The sequence below is a fragment of the Amblyomma americanum genome, chromosome 2, assembly GCF_052857255.1.
Source record: "Amblyomma americanum isolate KBUSLIRL-KWMA chromosome 2, ASM5285725v1, whole genome shotgun sequence".
NCBI lineage: Eukaryota > Metazoa > Arthropoda > Arachnida > Ixodida > Ixodidae > Amblyomma > Amblyomma americanum.
Window position 1 is genome coordinate 218,937,771 of NC_135498.1, and position 19,968 is coordinate 218,957,738.

Here is a 19,968-nt window from a genome sequence, read left to right on the forward strand (position 1 = left end):
AAGCCTGATGTCTTGCGGTAAGGACCGGTCCCGGGATCCCCCAAAAGTGTGTTCACAACCTACCGTCCTACAATCTGAAGAAAGCGGAACGTTCTGTTGTGAGCCTTGGCCTGAACTTCAGCACTGGTCCTGCGCCCGAATAAAAGAGAGTTGTTTTTTCTGCTGAATGTGCTTGGCCAAGCCGTCCCGCCGGAATGAAGCACTTACGTTGTCAGCATCCTTTGCAAGCTATGCACGCAGTCTTCGGTTTTACCCCTGTCGCACCAGGAAAAAGAGGCTGTCAAAAGCCCACGCAGTAATCCTGACATTGTTATTCTGGCAGCGGACAAGGGTAACGCCACCGTACTCATGGACAAGTGCAACTACCAAAAGAAAATGGTGGTCCTCTTGCAAGGTGCTGACTCACGCTTGCCTCGAGCGGGATTCGACAGCAAAGATTCAAAGAGAGCTGCAGAAGCTACTGGCTGATGTCTTCAGGATGGTTCCCCCACAGCACCAGTCACTGTATTACCATCTATTATGCCACAATGGTTCAGCTCCTGCAATCTGTTGTCTACCCAAGATCCACAAGCCTGATGTCCTGGTGTGAATTTTACGCGTTCCCCTCTTCAAAACTTAAGTTTGTGCACCGAGTTATTTCACCACTGGTCAGCAGGAGTCCCGCAAACATACAGAACACCGATTTCACCGAGAAGGTCCGAGACCTTGAAATCGGCACGGAGGAAATCATGGTCTCATTCGATGTAAAGTCGCTATTTACAAGCATACCAATAGACCTCCGCCCTTGAAGCTGACCGCACACTGCCAGAAAGGTCTCCAATCGAAGTGAAAGATTTGGCTCGACATCATGGATTCTGCCTTTCAAACACTTCACTTATGAGCAAGTACCCTACAACCAGGTTCATGGAGCAGTAATCGGGCATCTACTTCTGTCACCGTCGCCAATCTGACATTGGAGGAGCTCGAAACTCGTGCGCTTGCATCGTTCACACATCACCCCAAAGTTTTTGTGAGGTACGTGGGCATTTGCTTTTGTGTCCTGACGAAAGAATCCCTGTATGCCTTCATCCTACATCTTAACAGCATGGAACTAGTAACACAGTTTACCCTTGAAGAAGAAGTCAATGCCGCCTTCCATTCCTGGACGTCTTGAGGACTAACCTTCAACGTGTACAGGAAACCAACTCATACCGCCCACTACCTTCATATCACTTCTGTTTCTGTCCACCCTGATTCCCAAAAGCGTTCCGTGGTTGCCTCGCTGCTCTGCAGAGGAAAAATATTCACGAAAAGTGACAAGGCTGCTTACTCGTTGCACGTACGTTACGATTTGTCGGCATGCGACTACCCAGGGCATTTTATTGACTGCGTGGAGCGGCAGCTCGCCTGTCCTGCATTTCACTCGACCCTATGCACCCAAAAACGGGCTTCAATTCCGTATGTCCCATGGGTCAGTGAGACGCTGGCGCGCATACTGCGTCGCTACGACGTACAGATTGCGCATGTGCCAGCTCGCAAACTTGGGAATGAATTGGTGCAAGTGAAGGACCCAATGAAGAAGGAGAAGTTTCATGGCATCGTAAACGCAATTCCATGTGCTAACTGCATAGCAGTGTACATCGGTGAGTCCAGGGATTTCTCATGAAGATTTCGAGACCACCAGAATGACGTGAGGAATCGAGGGGTGGCGTCGAACGCACTTGCTGAACACTCTGTATCTGCCGGCCACTGGGAACAGAATATCCTCGCAAAAGAAAAGAACCAAACATCGCGGCTCTAACTGGAGTCACTGATTATCCAGGCGACAATAGATACGCTGAACCGTTGTGATGGCAATCTACGCAAAGTATACGCAAGATATCTGGGATCTGACATGCACCATGTTTAAAGCAACAATTTTCTGCTTTGCCTTCATTGTGAAAAAGGCTCCCGTGTGGGAAATGACACGTCAATTCATCTCTGTTTTGGTCGGTGCCTTTTATATTTATCATGTTCCTTCCTGGCCAAACTCTTGACTTCAGAAAGGAGGAACGGAGTGTACGAGATAGAAAGTTATAAGAAGGAGTGAAGACCAGTTTCGAACAGATCAGATCAGCTTAGCCTCGATCAGAGCTTAACCTGAGTCTAATAAAGTCGCCAGAGTGTGCTGACAACCCAGCAAAGCAAAACCATGACCAACCAGGCTAAACACATGCTTTCGCATATCTACTCGGTCAGTTTAACTACGTTTAAACCGTACTGCTTCTTACGTTGTACATGTTGCATGTTTCCTATCATTTATCACTTTTTGTTTATTGCGTGGCCACCCACAGCCTCTTTTAATTGGTAGCACACAGCTAGCACATGGGCACTGTATCAAAAATGTCAAAACTTCTTTGTGCTCCCCAGCGTCTTTGTCTTAAAATGTCGCGATAATATCTTATTTGCAGCACCACTGAGATTGCTGTGTTTCTCGCAAGGTAAGCGCCAGCCGTAAGCTTATGTAAATAGACTTATGCACTTCGGCGAAAGCAAGGACTCTGCCGAGACAGCTGCAACCCAGACACCTGGCCGTCGTCTCGATTGAAAAAACGAGACGCGACCTTGACCATTTGGCAGTCTGTCTTGGCCATATGTTGTGAAGGCCCTGAAGCACAAAAATAAACCACTCATCAGTTACAAACCGCGTGCACCGCAGAAAACAGAATGAACGAAAACAAAACTTACGTGCGAATACACACTGACTTTCCAGGCCCCTGAGACGAAGTCTCGCTGTCGGAACTGAAATCCGGCATTTGTACATCGTTGTCTGACTTATCACCGCTGCTTTCATCCAAAACCCGGAAATCAAACCGGCCGCAGCGCTGGGTGTCTGGTTTCGTTCTCGAGGAGCACGTGGCCACGCGGACGCCATGTTCACCGGCCGATGCTGCTGGGGCGGCTGGGGCCGTTCAAAGTTTCATTTTTCACGGCGCCCCCTCATGTCGAAACACTGAAACCAAAACTTCAGTCAAAAGAACAGTTGTTAAGCACACAACCTAGATGGCGCAGCATGTCCGCAAGCGGAAAATGGATTTTCAGCGGCTTTTTCATAACATTGGTCATATGCAACCGGTCGCCTATGGCGCAGTAGCGAGAGTTCAGTTCCGCATGAGCGTCGACCAAACTACTTGTAAGCGCCTTGTCACGGTGCGGAGCAGCAAAGCCAGCGAGAATAACTGCGTGTGCACAAGTCTGCCCACGCGATTGTTGTCTGTGGTCAAACTTGTGCGCACGCGGTTATTTTCACTGGCTTCGCCGCTCCGTGCCGTAATAAGGCGCTGGCAAGCAGTTTGGTGTAAAGCCCCTTGATATTGAAAGTAGCGACACTCCTTCACTCCAAGGACGCTTCGATCCCCTCTCACCTGTCACTGAACGTAGGCAAACGGACATACTACATTGTAACCTTTCTGAACCAATGCACGGCTATGCTGTATTTCGGGAACAAAAGTAGCGACAAAATTGCACTCTGCACCAGAGGAACCCTGCAAGGCACTGTACCTTCACCTGCGGCCTGCGCAGCCTTATTTCCACGTTCGAATTTTCACCTTATGCACTCAGCATGGCCCCAAGGTCGTCGCAAAGCTCGCTTTTTCTAGGAGCTTGTAAAAGTCTTGCAGTGAAGTTTGCTGTAGCAGCGAGGAAAAGAAAATCACGTTATATTTACCCTTGCTTTCGAATATAACGCGATATGCATTCTGAAACCAGTGAAGTGAGGAAAAAACGTGCTATATTTGTTTAATTGCGGTACTTTTTGCGAGACTGCTCTGTGAATCTCAGTTTTCCCAAGAGAGTTCTAAACAGGTCCAGAGGCCATTGTGGCCCAAACAGTCAATGTTTAAATTCTATCTGTTGTTGCTCCACGGCATAAACTTGAATTCTGTGCTACATGATATATTTAGTGTGAAATATTCATAAGTGAACATTTTTTTGGACTGCAGAACTGTATTGGTGTTATGTGAATGAGGTATTGATGTCCTGACATCATAGAAAACAGATCTATCAAGCTCTGTTGGGTGCTTCTTTATGTAGCTAGGACAGCATAACCGGGAAGTGGAAAAGAGAAAGAGGGTATGCCCTGGGCAGAGTGGAATAGATGCAGCTCACATTGCAACGTGTCGTATCACAGAACATGTCAGAATGAGTCGGCACTTTTATTGTGTACTTGACATATTCACAGTAGGTGCCGTAAGGAAGTCGGAAATTTATTACAGGAAAACTCCTTCTCTTTAACTGCAATTTCGCACTTCTCAGCTCTGAATTTTGCATTTATCAGGCTAGCTTCCAATGCACATTAGGGCATTGATTGGGGTGCTCTATTAACGCTTCCTGCACCAAATGTGGCATTCGCATACACGTGAATGCCAGAAACGCTGGGCCAGTCTTCTGTTCCCAGTAGATATGGTAGACTGTAGGGTAGGCATTGCAAAATAGACATTTATTTGAATATTTCGTAATGCAGTACCACCTGTGCATTCGCGTAAGGACATGTTTATATGTGCTTGTTTGTAGCTGCCACCAAATGACTGCCTGCTCTCATGAGAGGCACTTATGCAATGGTAGCAACCTCTGGGTAGCAAGGTGGTAATGTTGCACTATGTCTCACTACTAGGCGAGGGCCCAGCCTGGAGACGGGCATGGCGTTCCATTTTCTGTCGAGCTGCCTGTTTGCCCCAGTGCTCAGAAAATGCTTGCTCAAGTCCAGCTTGGGCACGCTGGTTGCTCACATCCACATCACTTCAACAGTGGGTATATGAGGTGGGTGGGTGGTGAGTAGCCGGTGGGCTGTGGGGAAATATGTCTGCCATGGCAGGAATGGCAGGCTGATCGGGGAACACTGATTCTTGTGGTGCTTGAGGTACTGGAAAGGATAGCGAGGGCAATGGCAAACTAGCTCTTCGGTCTTCAGTGTGTTTGTGGTGAGGATGGATACTGTGGCTACTGTTTTGAGTTATTGATCTCTCCCACTGATGGTGGAATGGTGGAGGCCTGGATGATGGGATAGCAGGCCGCGGACTGCTGCTGCCTTTTTACATAGCCGTGCTTGTGCGTCTGCCCTTGCTCGTTGCCAGTTTTGACGGTATTATAGGTGCAGGTTCTTATGGAGAGGGGCAGCTCGTATATGGCCAATGATCTCTATTGACAGGTGTGCTGATGTAGCCTGTAACCACTGACCCAGCTTTAGCTTTGGTAGCCCAGGATTTGAAAAACATGCTGGCCGGCTGGGGACAGCAGAAGTCATTGTTGTCTAGTGAGGTGTGTTTTGATAAGTTCCCAGGTAGTGGCAACTCCGGTGGCATGGAGTTTTTCAGTGGAAGCCATGGGGTGCAGCCCAAGGGCTACCGTGTAGGCTTTCGTGAATTGGATGTCTATCTTACTGTTTTCAGCTGATTTCAGGGTTTGAGAGGGGGCCATGTACGTGATCCAACTGTTGATCAGTGCTTGGATGAGGCGGAGGAGGTCCCCATTCTTCAGTCCTTCTTGTCTGTTGGTAACTTGGCTGGTCGTCCGTAACACTTGGTCTCTTGCCAGGGGGAGAAGGTGGATGGCTTATGCCACACTGCCATCATGTTGTATATGTAAGCTCAGTATGCAGGAGCGGCGCACTTTAAGGACCGCGTTGCCTTCCATGTAAATATGCATGTCCATGGGCGCGAGGTGGCCCCCGGTCTCTCAGACATAAATTGAGGAGTTCAGACTGGGCTGCTGAAAAAGAGAAACATACCAAGCTCGCAGTGGGCCATGTGAGGGAGGAGAACGAAGGAACTTCAACAACCTTGGTGACTCTGTTGAGGCGTAGTAGGCCATGTGCTGCGCTGTGTACGATCTTTCAATGGACACCGTACCCAATTATTTATTTATTTATTTACAAATACTGCTGTCTGAATGTGAGACATTGCAGGAGTGGTTACATAGGAAAAATGAAGAAAATCGCAGCATATGAATAGGCACTTGTATGACAAACTGCTCAGTTAATACTAGGGGCCGCAACGAGCCATCAAGTTCATTCCACAGCTCAGCTGTGTGCGAGAAAAAAGAAATTTATGACAATCGGGAAAAGACCTGAATGGTGCAATGTTCATAGGATTGCTCCGGCGGGTCACACGAGCAGAATTACTGGTAAATGAAATGGGGGCAGCTAAAGAAACGGACTTGTGCACAATTTTATGTAGCATGATAAGCCGGTCACACTGTGGTGGATGCTTTAAGGAAGTTGGTGATAACACATGGTAATGCTTTGAAGGGGGAAAGTTACGATCATAGCGGTTAAAAATGAATCTTACTGCCTTTTTTGTACCAACTCCAACTTATCTTTGCCATGCGCAAGATAAGGTGACGACACAACTGACGTGTATTCAAGAAGAGGCCTGACAAAGGCTTTATAAGATGTTAGTTTGTATTCTTTAGGCGCACCTTTTAAAGTTCTTCATAGGTAGCCTATCTTTTGCAATGATCTTGAGCATATAGTGTCAACATCTTTGAAACTTGGAAAGAATCCACCTTGGCGCAAGTAAAACCACACACACAAAGGAAAGACAAGGAGACAATGGACAGGCGCCAACTTCCAACTGTTTATTACTCAAGAAAACCACACAGATAAATAGTCTCAGGATACGTCCACTTTTTTTCACACCATGTGCCCATCACAGCCATAACCTATCACCCTGCATTATCAGTTTTTGCACAGAAAATTGTACTCCGCCGCATACAAATTCACAGACGTGTCACTCACACACAACCAAGTTTCAAAGATGCTTAACCAACTTGCCCAGCAACATGCCTTACTGAGTGTCAACATGTTTATGGCATTTTAGGTCAGAGGAAAATACAATGCCAAGGTGCGTGAATTTGGAGACGCTTTATAATGTGTGTTCCACATTGGCGTACTTGATTGGTACGGTTGTTTTTGTCCATAAACGTCATTGCGAGCATTTTCTTGAAGTTAACCGCTATTTGCCAAGTTCTGCTCCAATCGTAAAAGGAAGAAAATGCATCATTTAGCAATACCTGATCATTAACACTAAAAACACTCGAATACAAAACACAATCGTCTGCATACAAACAAAGCTTAACAGGAGTTTTAGAAACAACTTGGATGACATCATTAATATATGTTATGAATAAAAGGGGTCCTAGAACGGAGCCCTGTGGAACACCTGAGGAAATGTGAACCGGTGATGACTGCTTTAGGTTGGAACTAACTGAGTCCTGAGGTGCAAGTAATCTGTGATCCATCTGAGAAATTTATTCACCATAGCAGCCTGTAAGAAAAGTGGGAAGTTTGGAGACAAGTTTTCTGGCATACCGTCGAACGCTTTGGAATAGCCAATAAATATTACATTGACCTGCTCACGATTGTTAAGGGACGAGGCATATGCATAAATTCAATTACCTGTGTAACAGTAGAAAATCCGGCACGGAAACCATTATGATGCTTTGCGAGAATATCATTGTTGGTTAATTATTGATTAACGTGTTTATGAATAATATAGTAGTTTGCGGCAGGCAGATATCAATTGAATCGGTCTGTAGTTTGAAATTATTTGTTGCCCGATTTGTGAATAGGAACAACATTAGCTACCTTCCGAATTCGCGGGACTGTTCGGGAGTCACGTGATTTCTGAAATGTTATCGTTAAGTAACGTGCACACCATTCTGAATACCTCTTCAAAAACGTGTTAGGAATGCTATCCGGATCAGGGCTTTTAGTTGTCTTTACTAAGCAAGAGGTTATGAATTCCAGAACACAAGATTTCAATACTTGGAAATGCTGCTTGCTGTTACAACCTTCTATGCTGACTTTTTAGGTTCACAGCCAACAGAAAGACTATCGAATACAGCAATATGATCTGACAGACGTTCTACAACTTCACACTGAAAATCTTCACCCAGCAAACCTGCTGTGACGAAGACAAGATCCAGGATGGAGCACTCTCTAGTTGCTTAATCAACAACCTTAGTTAAATCAGATGAGACGGCCAAGTCAGTCAGTGTATTACAGAGAGCCTTGTCGTGGCCAGTTGCTATCGGGGAATTCCAGTCGACGTGAGGTGTGTTAAGATCCCCACAGACAATCAGTTTACTGTCATGAAGTTCGTGCTTTGCGATATACAGTAGACTCCCTTTAAGATGAACTCCAAGGGACCATGAAGACTGTTATCTTATCAGGAGTTCGTCTAATCAGGAGTGCTTCTAAAAATATATGTTCGAGCATGCAGTGTGTGTCCAAATTCTTTCTATATGTGAACGAAGCAATGAATTGGTCTTTTAGGAACTGCAACATAAGGATTTATTGCTCTACTAGTGGTCTGCTACACATTGATTGGCCTAGTAAAGCATCAGACACTGTTGACTGTTGCCCAGTCATTTTTTTGTGTCTGTCGAGAAAATCATCTGGATGTTACAAATGCAGACATCCCACTTAACCTTCTGAGATATCCTTCAGTGCCCTCACACTGTTCGAAGAACTGCACTAAAGTGTCCAGTCAAGCGTCAGCTGCATCACAGGTCACCAGTGGAGATTCAGGCGCAACGTCCATGCTGTTATCGTTAGCAGCAGTTTGTGATGATGGGTCGAGGACCTCTTCAAATAAAGCTTCCACTGTGTCAGCCCTACACGTTTGCACACCGTCATCAAGGCTGATGTACGTACTCATGTCAACGGAGACACCTTTACTGCTCAGTGTAGAAACAATGCTTCTCTCCTCCAAGTTCACAGTGGAGTCCTAACTCATAGTATCATTCTGCTCTGAGCAGTCACCAGGCGCCACAAACTCCGCGTGGCGGAAGGCATTGGCACTGGTCGCTTCATTAACCTCCCAGGCACTTGTCAGTAAGTGGACAGCACTTTGAAGGTTTACTGTGTACTCTTTACCAGTCTCCATGCAAATTAGCATCCTTTGCAACAGAGAGCGGCGATAGTGCCTCTTCAAGCTGCTTATCACTCCCTGGTCCATTTGCTGGTAGAAATTACAGACGGATGGCAGAAAGCCTAGCGACGTGACCATGTCCAGGACAGTTATCAACAACAAACAGAACTTTTCTTTTCTGCCTCTGGAAACGGTGATCCATCTTCTGAAGCCACTGCTCTAAAAACTCTTGCATCATCCATGCCTTCGAATTAGCCATGTACGTGACTGGCAGCTGTTGTGTATATTCTTGCGCCCCTTACACATTCGACAGTTTTAATAAAGGCTAGGCCAGTCGTGGCCACCAGAGTCGTTCCTCTCAATGGAGTCTGTCACTCGTGGCTTCATGCCACCGCATCTTTAAACCTAATGCAACTAACACAAACGACATAACATGGTGTCAGAAGTGTAAGCAGATCGTCCCCGCAACGCCTGAAATCAACAAAATGGCCGTTTTCATCCAGCCCCCGGCTCACTTCGAACCTGGTGACACTCCTCAGACCACATGGGAAGAATGGCGGGAAGCATTCACTATATATGAACTGGCTTGTGAGTACAATGCTAAGCCTAAATCAGCGCGGAAGGCATTGTTGCTTCATGTACTTGGCCCTCATGCTCGTCGCATCGCACAGACGTTCCCTTCAGACCCTGCCGCCGAAGACGCAGACCCAGTGAAATACATACTTGACAAGTTTGACGAGTTATATCGCCCGTACAAGAACGTCATACAAGCAGCGATGGTGTTCAACTCGATGGTACAAAAGCTAGGTCAGTCAACTGACCTTCGACGACAGGCGCAGAAATGTGACTTCGGTGACAAGTGCGACAGACTCATCGGCGACCGCGTGGTGGTTGGAATCCGCGATGGAGCTCTCCACGAACGGCTCTTTCGGGAGCGTGACCTCATTCTGGAAAAAATCGTCTCAGCATGCAAGGCAGCGGAAATATCAAAGAAACATGTGCAAGAGATTGTTACCAGTGATCAACAGCCAGAAGTGAATGCCGTTCACACGTATAATTGGAAACCCACGAAGACAACTGGTCTTCCGCTAGGTATCAACAAGCCTCAGCATCATCGTTCGTCACAAAGGTCTAATCGTAAATGTTCTCGCTGTGGAACCTCGCACCCTCCACAACAGTGCCCAGAATTTGGCAAAAACTGTTACAACTGTGACAAACTTGGCCATTTCGCGCACCTGTGCAAGCAACCACGTCGGCAGACAGCAGCGCATCGACCGCGAGTCGGACTGCTTCATGAGCATCCACAACAAGACTCGCAGGAGGAATTATACTTGGGCTGCTTGACTCCGTGTAGTGTCTGTGCCAACGCAACAGACTGGAACGAAACTGTCAGTGTTAATGGACACGAGTGTGACATTCAAGTTAGACACCGGTTCGGACGTCAACATAATTCCAGAACAGATGTTCAAGCAGTGGCCATGCAGACCAGCAACCAAACCATCCCCAGCTAAAGTGACTACGAACAGTGGCGACCAGCTCCCAATAGACAGTGAATGTGAACTGTCTTGTGCGGCGAACAACACAGAGTGCCGCCTGAGATTTCTGCTGGTGAAGGAACCACTTAAGCCGATACCAGGAGCTGCTGCATGCATCCCTGCACTGGCTTTCCCGTGTGAAGACCCATCAAGCAACGACAAAGTCAAATGACACAGTGCTGCAAGAACAGTTTCAGGAGGTACTGAATGATTTCCCTGACATATTTGAAGGAATTGGCCAGCTTCCGGGACATTATAGCATCCAGCTGCGCAAAGATGCAGTGCCGACAGTTTGTGCTCCTCGCAGAGTACCAAGTGCGCTCGAGGTGAAAGAAGAGCTGAAGCGCATGGAGGAGAATGGTGTAATCACGCGAGAGGCAGAACATAGTGAATGGGTCCATCCCATAGCTGTGATAACCAAAAAAGACTGAACTGTTCATTTGTGCCTTGATCCACGGAACCTCAATGCAGCACTAAAAAGGCAACACTACCACATACCAGTACCAGAAGAGCTTTTTTAAAGCCTGAATGGCTCAACAGTCGTCTCTGTTTTTGATGCCAAAAGTGCTTTTTGGCAACTGACTTTGGATGAACCAAGTTCACGGCTTTGTACATTCACAACGCCAAGGGGCCGTTACCGTTTTCTTCGAGTACCGTTTGGGCTTGCAACAGCCCCCGAACTGTTCCAGCAGGCCATTGACAAGGTATTTGGAAGGCAGGCCATTGTGAAGCCGTATTTTGATGACATACTGGTTGCCTCAAGGACTTCGGAAGAACACAAAGTCCGTCTCAGAACTGTTCTGACCATAGCTAGACAAAATAACCTGAAGCTTAACAAATCAAAACTGAAGTTAGGACTTTCAGCCATTAAATATCTGGGTCACCAGCTCTCCTCAGATGGGCTATCCCCAGACCCTGACAAGGTCAGATCGATTGAGGCCATATCACTTCCATCAAACAAGTCAGAACTGCAAAGATTCTTAGGAATGGTGACATATCTCACGAAGTTCATCCCTAATTTTTCGGAAACTACCAGTCCCCTGCGTGAGCTTCTCAAGGCAGATGTAGCGTGGCATTGGACAAGCCAGCACACAGAGACTTTCAAGCTCATCAAACAAGCTCACAACAGCACCTGTGTTCTGTTATTTTGATGCATCCAAGGCGATCACAATTTCAACAGATGCCAGCTCATACGGCCTGGGATCGGTTCTCTTGCAGGAAGGCAGACCAATCACATGCGCTTCTGCAGCCCTTATGCACCCCAAACAACATTATGCACAAATAGAGAAAGAACTTTTAGCTGTAGTGTTCGCATGTGAGCGGTCACACTATTACACTTTTGGCCGCACTGTAACAGTGGAAACAGACTACAAACCTCTTGTTGGACTCCAGACAAAGGACCTAACAAAAATGTCACCAAGACTGCAAAGACTTTTGCTCTGGCTAGTGCTACAGCACTAAACTTGTGTATGTACCGGGGAAACAGCTGACTGTGGCTGATGCACTGTCAAGATCCCCGAATCCAAGATGGAAACTGCAGGCACCAGGACTGTTGGTGTCCAGTCTGGTTCAAGCGTCGCCCACCAAGCTCAAGCAGATCCAAGAAGCAACAAGTCGGGATCCAGTCTTGCAGCAACTAACCAAGTATATTCAACAAGGTTGGCCTGATCGCCTTATAGTGATGTTCATCCTATGGCTAGACCACACTTTCACATACGGAGTGAACTGTATATCACAGACGGCTTCATTTGCTGTGGTCAACGGCTTGTCATTCCAGCAGTTCTCCAGGCTGATGTTCTTGAGAAACTCCATCCGGCACATTGTGGCTTGTGAAGGACCAGCAAGCCGGAGTATTTATTGGCCCACACTCAACAAGGTCATTGCCACCCTTGTCTCAAGCTGTGACACATGCCAATCCACCCAGAAGGCAAACTCTCAGCAACCATTGCTTGACAGAGATCTGCCAGCTCGACCATGGGAAAAGTTGGCCGTCGATTTCGTTCACTGTAAAGGCAATACATATATCCTTGTTGTTGACTACTTTTCAAAGTATGTTGAAGTGAAACACATGGAAACCACTACGGCAACTTCAGTGATTTTGGCCCTGAAGGCCATCTTTTCACGTTTTGGACTCCCCAATGTGCTTGTCTCTGATCAGGGACCACCGTTTGACTCGCAGGCATTCAGAGCATTCCTGCAAGAATGGGATATTGCTCATGAACCATCATCACCCCACCACCCGAGGTCCAATGGGCAGGTTGAGAAAAAAATACAGACTGTTAAGTCCATGCTGACCAAGTCGCACAGCGATGGCAAAGATCTGTCCTTGGTTCTCCTCAACTACCACGCCACCCCTACCATTGGAGCATGTTCCCCACCAGAGTTGTTAATGGGCAGAAGATTGAGAATGTTCATACCGACCTTGCCCCATAACCTGAAACCACGGTACCCGACAGATGCACATCAGAGGCTCCTCAAACGCAGAGTGCACAGCACAGATATGGAGACAAGTACACTCACATGCTTGCACCTCTGAAGAAACCTCAACCTGTATGGGTGAGACACAAGAATGACTGGAAAAAAGCAGTTGTCACACAGGTTGGTCCTCAACCAAGGCGCTATACAGTGCAATCCACAAGTGGAGCAATTTATGTGCATAACCGTGTGCACCTGAGGCCACACACTCAGGTGGCCTGTGAAGCCACTCTAAAAGCAGAATACCACACCCTGGACGAATCGGGGCCAAGAAGTGCCAAAGATGCTACACCTCACAACTATCCTGAAGAAGTAAGGGATGCTTCGACATACGTGACAAGGGCTGGAAGAGCCATACGGCCAGAGGCCAGATTCCAGAACTGAACGTTATGAAGTGCGTGTTTTATTGTTGTAATTGTCACTCAGAAAGGGTCGCGTTGTGTATCTTCTGGCACCCCCTACACATTCGAGTTCTAATAAAGGCTAGGCCAGTCGTGGCCGCCAGAGTCTTTCCTCTCAATGGAGTCTGTCACTCGCGGCTTCGTGCCGCTGCATCTTGAAACCTGACGCAACTAACAACGACATAATTAACAGCAGCGTTTTTATGTTTTTAAAGCAGCGCGGTGCTTTAGACTTGTCAATCACCAGCAACCTTAGCTTGTTAGTCCCAGTCATATTCGCGCCCACGAGGACCGTTACCCGAAGCTTGCTGTGCTTTCCCGCCGCGCAGTTATCACCTGCAAATGCGAGCGTTTTGTTTGGAAGCAGCTGGTAGAATAGTGCAGTTTCGTCCACATTGTATACATATTGAGGGTCATATTCTTCCATGAGGTCATTCAGCTTGTTCTGCCTCCAATCGCTGCAGGCCGTTTTGTCCACTGCAGCGGCCTTGCTGACAACACAACGAAAGGCCAGTCAGTCCATGCCTTCTCCGAAAACGGTCGAGCCAGCCATCGCTGCACGCAAACTCCACATTCAGCCGCAGCGCAATTTCTTCCGCTTTTGCTTTCAATATATTTATTTTATTTATTTACAAATACTGCGGTCTCAACGAGACCAAGCAGGTGGGCATGTCGTGCAACATTTTCTCTCGATTAACATCCCTTACAAATAAGCTCTTGCGTTTAACATGTGAAAGAGAACAAAACATGGGAAGAGAACAAAAGTGGACAAGCCCACATTTCAGTTATGTAGAATGATTTTTACGTAATCTCACAGAAATGAACTTGCATATGCTCACTCCATTCACTGCATCACTCCATTCACTGGCAAATTCGCACCGCGCGCTCTTTTCACGGCCAAGCCAGCCAAACGTCTTCTAAGTCTTTGTGCATAGCATTGCGCATTCTCTTCCGCTTCGGCGCAAACTCATCATCTTGCAAAGCTTTGCGCATTCTCTTCCGCTTCGGCGCAAACTCACCATCTTGCAAAGCATTAGTAATCCGCTCTTTGCCTTTCACAATACCTCTCACGATGCTTTTCGCGATGCCGGACTTGCGCGCTGTTTCGGTCTTTGAAAGCCGGCTGGTGCGAACTTCGGTCAAAATTTCGATCTTCTCACGAAGCTCGAGCGACTTTTTCCGAGCTTTTGGCTGACTAGCCATACTAGCAACACCACGAACAGGGGGCGCACTAAAACAAACAACGGGCACCACGACGTGGTGGCATACAGACAGGTGGGAGATTGCGGAACACAGCAAGGTCACGGCGCACACGCATGCCACGAACAATCGATCTGCACAGTTTGCGCAATGGCCAGCAAACGCGTGAGACACGGCCGCATGGCATCGGTAGCACTAGCATGATGACCCTGTCATGTGATCACCGTTGGGAAGCAGCATTGGCTGCTTTTTCTTCTCACATTTTTCACTTCGCCTTTTTTTTATTCTAGAGTTTTGCTGGCTTTCCTGGCTGGGCTGCCAGCAGCTCTCTCTCTGTGCCACTTTTCGTCCCTGCCCATGATCTTAGGAGGAGTCAGCAAGTTCCGAGAACTCTGCCGATGCGACGCGAATCTACTGGCGCGATAAAGACAAATTATTGTTGGGAGTTGCTGCAGGCGGGGGTGCAAGGAGTAGGGAGGGGAGGAGCAGCGGTAGTTCTACTTTCGCAGAATCGCCTTTTCAACGAAGACTTCGTTAGGTTGCTAAGGTCTCTGTGCCTCCCCGCGTCACACGGAGGGTCAGCGGCGCAGAAATGCTTTCATCTTTTTTCACTTTTTCTTTCTTTCCGCTGAAATACTGCTTGAATGGTCGAGTAAAGCTGCATGGCTTGGGCGCGGCTGGTTGTGAAAGTTCATCTTAACCGATTAGCGCGTGTGCAGTGTACATTTTAAGCGGATATTTTTTTGCATTGACTCTATGGGAAACTAAACAAACGACCTCCACTGTTCATCTTAACCGAGGGTTCATCTTAAGCGAGTTCGTCTTAATGGGAGTCTACTGTAATCAGTGAGAGCCAAAATGGAGTTGCCATCGGCATCTGGCGGTCGATATACAGCACCAATTCCTGCAAAAAATTACATACCCTAATCAAATCAAATAAAATCAAATCCTTTTATTCCGCATTTTTTTTTCCATAATAAGCCAGGAAAAAACACTGGGACAGGAACAAAAAGCTACTATCCTAGTAGCTTGACGGGGTTCCTGCCCCTGTCTTGGCATGGGTAGCAGACAACAGGCACTTATGTACAAAACTTAAATAATGCCATAATCATACACGCGCTCAAACACAACATCGCATAAGTCATTTACAGGTCAGATTAACAACAACAAGACAGAAAACATAAAAAGGACAGAACATTCAAATGCACATTTGTGTCAAATACAGTCTTTGCCACTCCGGAATCATAAAAAAATAGCAGAGTTACATGCTTTGTGATATGAGGTATTCTTTCAATTTTTTCTTTGAGATGTTACATATGTCAATATTATTTGCTTCCAATAGATTAAGGTACTTCGGTATGTGGTACTGTAGTCTGTGTAGGCCATAATTTTTGCGTGAAAAGGGAATTGACCAGAATTCTCTTTTTCTAATGGGATAGGGTGCTTCTGGAGTTTTCCTGAGATTACAAAGCTTCATAAAAGTGACGCTGTCATCTTTTATGGCTTCTTTGTATTTCATAATGAGGTTAAATTGGTAGACATGCTGTAAAGGAAGCGCATTAAAGGAGGAAAATGGTATGGGCATCATAGGGAGTATTTGCTACGTGACGAATGGCTTTCTTCTGCAGCAGACGCAATTTGTTTATGTTGCGTTGGCTTGTGTCAGCCCAGATAAGGCTGCAATAATTGATATGGGGGAGAAACAAGGAATTATAAAGCATAAGTTTAATTTTCACTGGAAGCATGTGCTGGAACCGAGAAAGCAAACCCGTATCTTTCGCTAGCTTTCCTGCCACATGGTCCACGTGCGTATTCCAACTTAAGATTTGATTAATGATTACCCCTAAGCTTTTAACTTCACTTGCTAGTTTTATTTCCTCTGATCCAAGCTGCATGTTGTAATCCCTAGTAATATTTTTTTTGCACAGGTGCAAATAACAGAGCTTTTGTTTTGCTAGTACTGATTTCTGAAACGTTTGCTTTAGTCCACTGAAGCAATTTCATTAGTGTTGTATTTGCGGAAACCTTTAAATCATTTAAGTCATTCGAATGGAAGAAAAGGCTAGTGTCATCTGCATATATAATGAAATATGCATGTCTGCTAATATTTATTATATCATTTATATAGATGTTAAATAGTATCGGTCCCAATACGCTGCCCTGTGGTAACCCTGCAGTAATATTTAGTACACTAGAACGCCATTCATTAATTACAACACACTGCTTGCGATGATTAAGATATGATTTAAGAAGTGTACCAGGAATACCGCGGAAACCATAATGGTCTAATTTGGTAGACAGGATTGTATGGTCGATTCTATCAAACGTTTTTGAGAAATCGATAAAAACACCCAAAGTAAGTATATTTTCCTCAAAACCTTTAAGCAATAATTCTTTCTGCGTTAAGAGGGCCAACTCTGTAGATTGACCTTTACGAAATCCAAATTGCTGCTCCGAGAGAATCATATGCTTGTCACAGAAAGACATTATTCTCTTGCATATAACCTTTTCTAATCCTTTGCAAAAAATGGGTAGCACAGAGATAGGCCGATAGGTTGATAAATTGTTTTTGTCACCAGATTTATGTATAACACTTACTCTGGAACACTGCATGCTTTCTGGGAAAGTACCTGCTTGTAAGCAAGCATTAAAGATAAAACAAAGTTGGGGTACTAGAAGGTCGAGGACATATTTTACAGGTTTGATTTCTAAGTCATCAATGTCTCTGGCCTTGCTGTTCTTTAGAGACATGAAAACAGAATATATTTCTTCATTAGTGCATGGCTCAAAGAATGCAGTTTTAGAATTTTGTGAGCTTAAGAATGTTTTAGCGGCATTCCTGTCAACCACGTGCGAACATGAGGAGAGAGTTGCAAAGTGTTCATTAAACTTTTCTGCAAGTTCTTCGCCCTCAAGTATTTCATCATTTAGTGTTAAACGAAATTCACCATTGTGGCGAGTGCCAGAGTCAAGAGTTTGCCGAGTTCGCGCCATAAGACATCACTTTTTGTACAGGAAAAAAGATTTACAAAGTAAGTGTTTTAATTTTACGTAAAAAGTTTGTTACATAATTCCTGTATTTTTTGAAAGCTGCAAGGTCATCCAGGTTCTTTGTTTTTGTGAACTTCTCGTACAATTTTTCCTTCCTTTTTATCATTACAAGACATTCATCTGTCATCCACGGCTTACGCAGTTTTTTACACTTCTTTACCACTTTAAGTTTAAGACAGGAATAGTAACATGTTTTGAAAAGAGCCATAAATGTTTCATAGGCTCTTTCAGCACATGTGCATTCAAACACTGGGTCCCAACATATAAGTGAAATTTTGTTTCGGAATATTTCTAGAGTCTCCGGATTTATCTCTCGCAGAGTATATGTCTCCGAACAGAGTTTACTCCTTTTAAGAAAGTCGCCTGCTGTGCAGAACATGTAGATAGGGAAATGATCGCTTAAGCTTGTCACAATTCTCTCCGACATTGCACAGTCATGAATGTTATTTGTCACAAGTAAGTCTAAAAGGCTTTCGGAGTGATGACTGATTCGTGTAGGTATAGATATAACATTGTGACAAAAATATGAATCAAGAAGTATCTTAAATTCACGTGCAGGCACTGTGTCTTCTAATAAATTAATGTTGCAGTCACCACCTAGAATCAAATGCATCTTATTAACAGTTGCAAAATTGAGCAACTTTTTTAAATAGCCGAAAAAATTGTTTATATTTCCTTGAGGGTGGCGGTAAAGGACTACAAAGAGTTTGCTTTTACACTGTTGGGTTAGAACGTCATAGTCGTCATTAACTTCTGAAAATGCTGGTTGCAAAGAACATGAAAATTTTTCCGATACTAACTGCAGCACACCACCGCCACGTCGATTTCCTATTTAAATAAAAACTTCTGTATCCAGGCAGACTCAACACATCATCCTCACATGTGTACCATGTTTCAGTGATCATAATAAAATGAAAACTGAAACGGAATTCACTAAGGAACAGGGTGAGTTCATCTGCTTTGTTTCGCGCGCTTTGGGCATTACAGTGCAGGATGGTGAGATAGCTACTGTCGAGAGGGCAAGCGATATCTTTAGGTGCAGCCATAAACACAAGAAAAAATAGAAGAGATAAGTTTCTGTGTGCTTAAGGGGTGGAGACAACATTGTGAATCTTGTGCAGATCAGCTTCACAGTCAATTCTTATCACACGAGAGCTTTCCGATTCACGTGTGTACACTCTGCCGTTCTTGTCCCATGCAAAACGCCCTTTTTTTTTATTTCCATTTATTTCGGACAACAATACATGGTGTCCGCGGGGAGAGGCTAAAGGAGACCAGGATGTCTCCTGACGAGGCCTAACACCCGCATTACACGTCGGTGCAGATGGTGCGGAGTAACATATGAGAACAGTGGTACACCAAACACGGCGAGACAGGAATTCAAAATAAGCAATTACACAAGCACTGGTCAGGTAGAAAATAATACTGAAGAGGTTATCAACAATGAGCAATAGTAAGTGGCGTACAAAAGAAAAACACATACACACAGTACAGTAGGAATAACAATGAAATGCAGCAGGTATGCATAATAAAATTTCACACGGGGGTGTTCAAAAGATGCCTCATTTTCTTCTTGAATTGATGAATGTTGACACTCTCTTGGGCAAAAGCAATTAATGTTGGATATGTGTTGCATAAAACTGTTATTTGGTGATCTGTAGTCTGGGTGCCGTAATTAGTACGAGGCCTAGAACCAATAAAAGAAATTGTGCGCAAGTTATGTGTGATTGCTCTATTCAAATAAGAACGGGAAAAAGATTCAAAGTCATGTTTTATTTTTTGGTAGATTAGGAGTGCTAAGGAGTGTTTGTAGCATAGAAAAACCGGTAACACCTTACAAGAGGTAAACATGTCATTAGTACTAACACTATATCTACCCAAGGTGCGCAAGGCTCTTTTTTTGTAGAGAGAACAACCTATCCGAGTCAGTTTTATTACATGTTCCCCACACTAAGAGACTATACACAATATGAGAATGAATAAGAGAAAAATATAACTGTTTTTTTACATGGAATGGAAGAAGATAACGAAGTCATTGAATTAACCCAATTGATCTTGATATTCGTATCCGCAGACTATTGACGTGATCGGTCCAGCCCAAGTCACTGCGAAAATGGACTCCTAGAAACTTATGAGAATTCACCTGCTCAATTTGCGTGTTATTAAAATATAGTCGGATATTATGATCAAGGGGCTTATTTTTGGCGCGAAAAAGCACATATTTAGTTTTTTTTTTATGTTTAGTTCAAAATTATTGGCATCAAGCCATGTTCGCAGTTCATTGAGCCAGGTATTGGATCGATATTCAAGCAAGCTAAGGTTGGGACCGGAAAAGAAGACATTGGTGTCATCAGCGTAGAGGACTATATTTGAAGTGGAGTGTATATTTACTATATCATTAATATATAAAATGAAAAG

The 19,968-nt window shown here is 45.1% G+C and overlaps 1 long non-coding RNA gene across 2 annotated transcripts in view; it reads right to left on the reverse strand.

The window, feature by feature from the left end:
* The window catches only part of LOC144122173 (uncharacterized), a 64,368-nt gene that overhangs the window by 40,334 nt on the left and 4,066 nt on the right, over positions 1-19,968 (reverse strand). For both annotated transcript variants that reach the window (XR_013312827.1, XR_013312826.1), the window contains exon 3: positions 2,707-2,971. This is a non-coding gene — a long non-coding RNA (uncharacterized LOC144122173). The remainder of the gene's footprint in view (positions 1-2,706; positions 2,972-19,968) is intronic.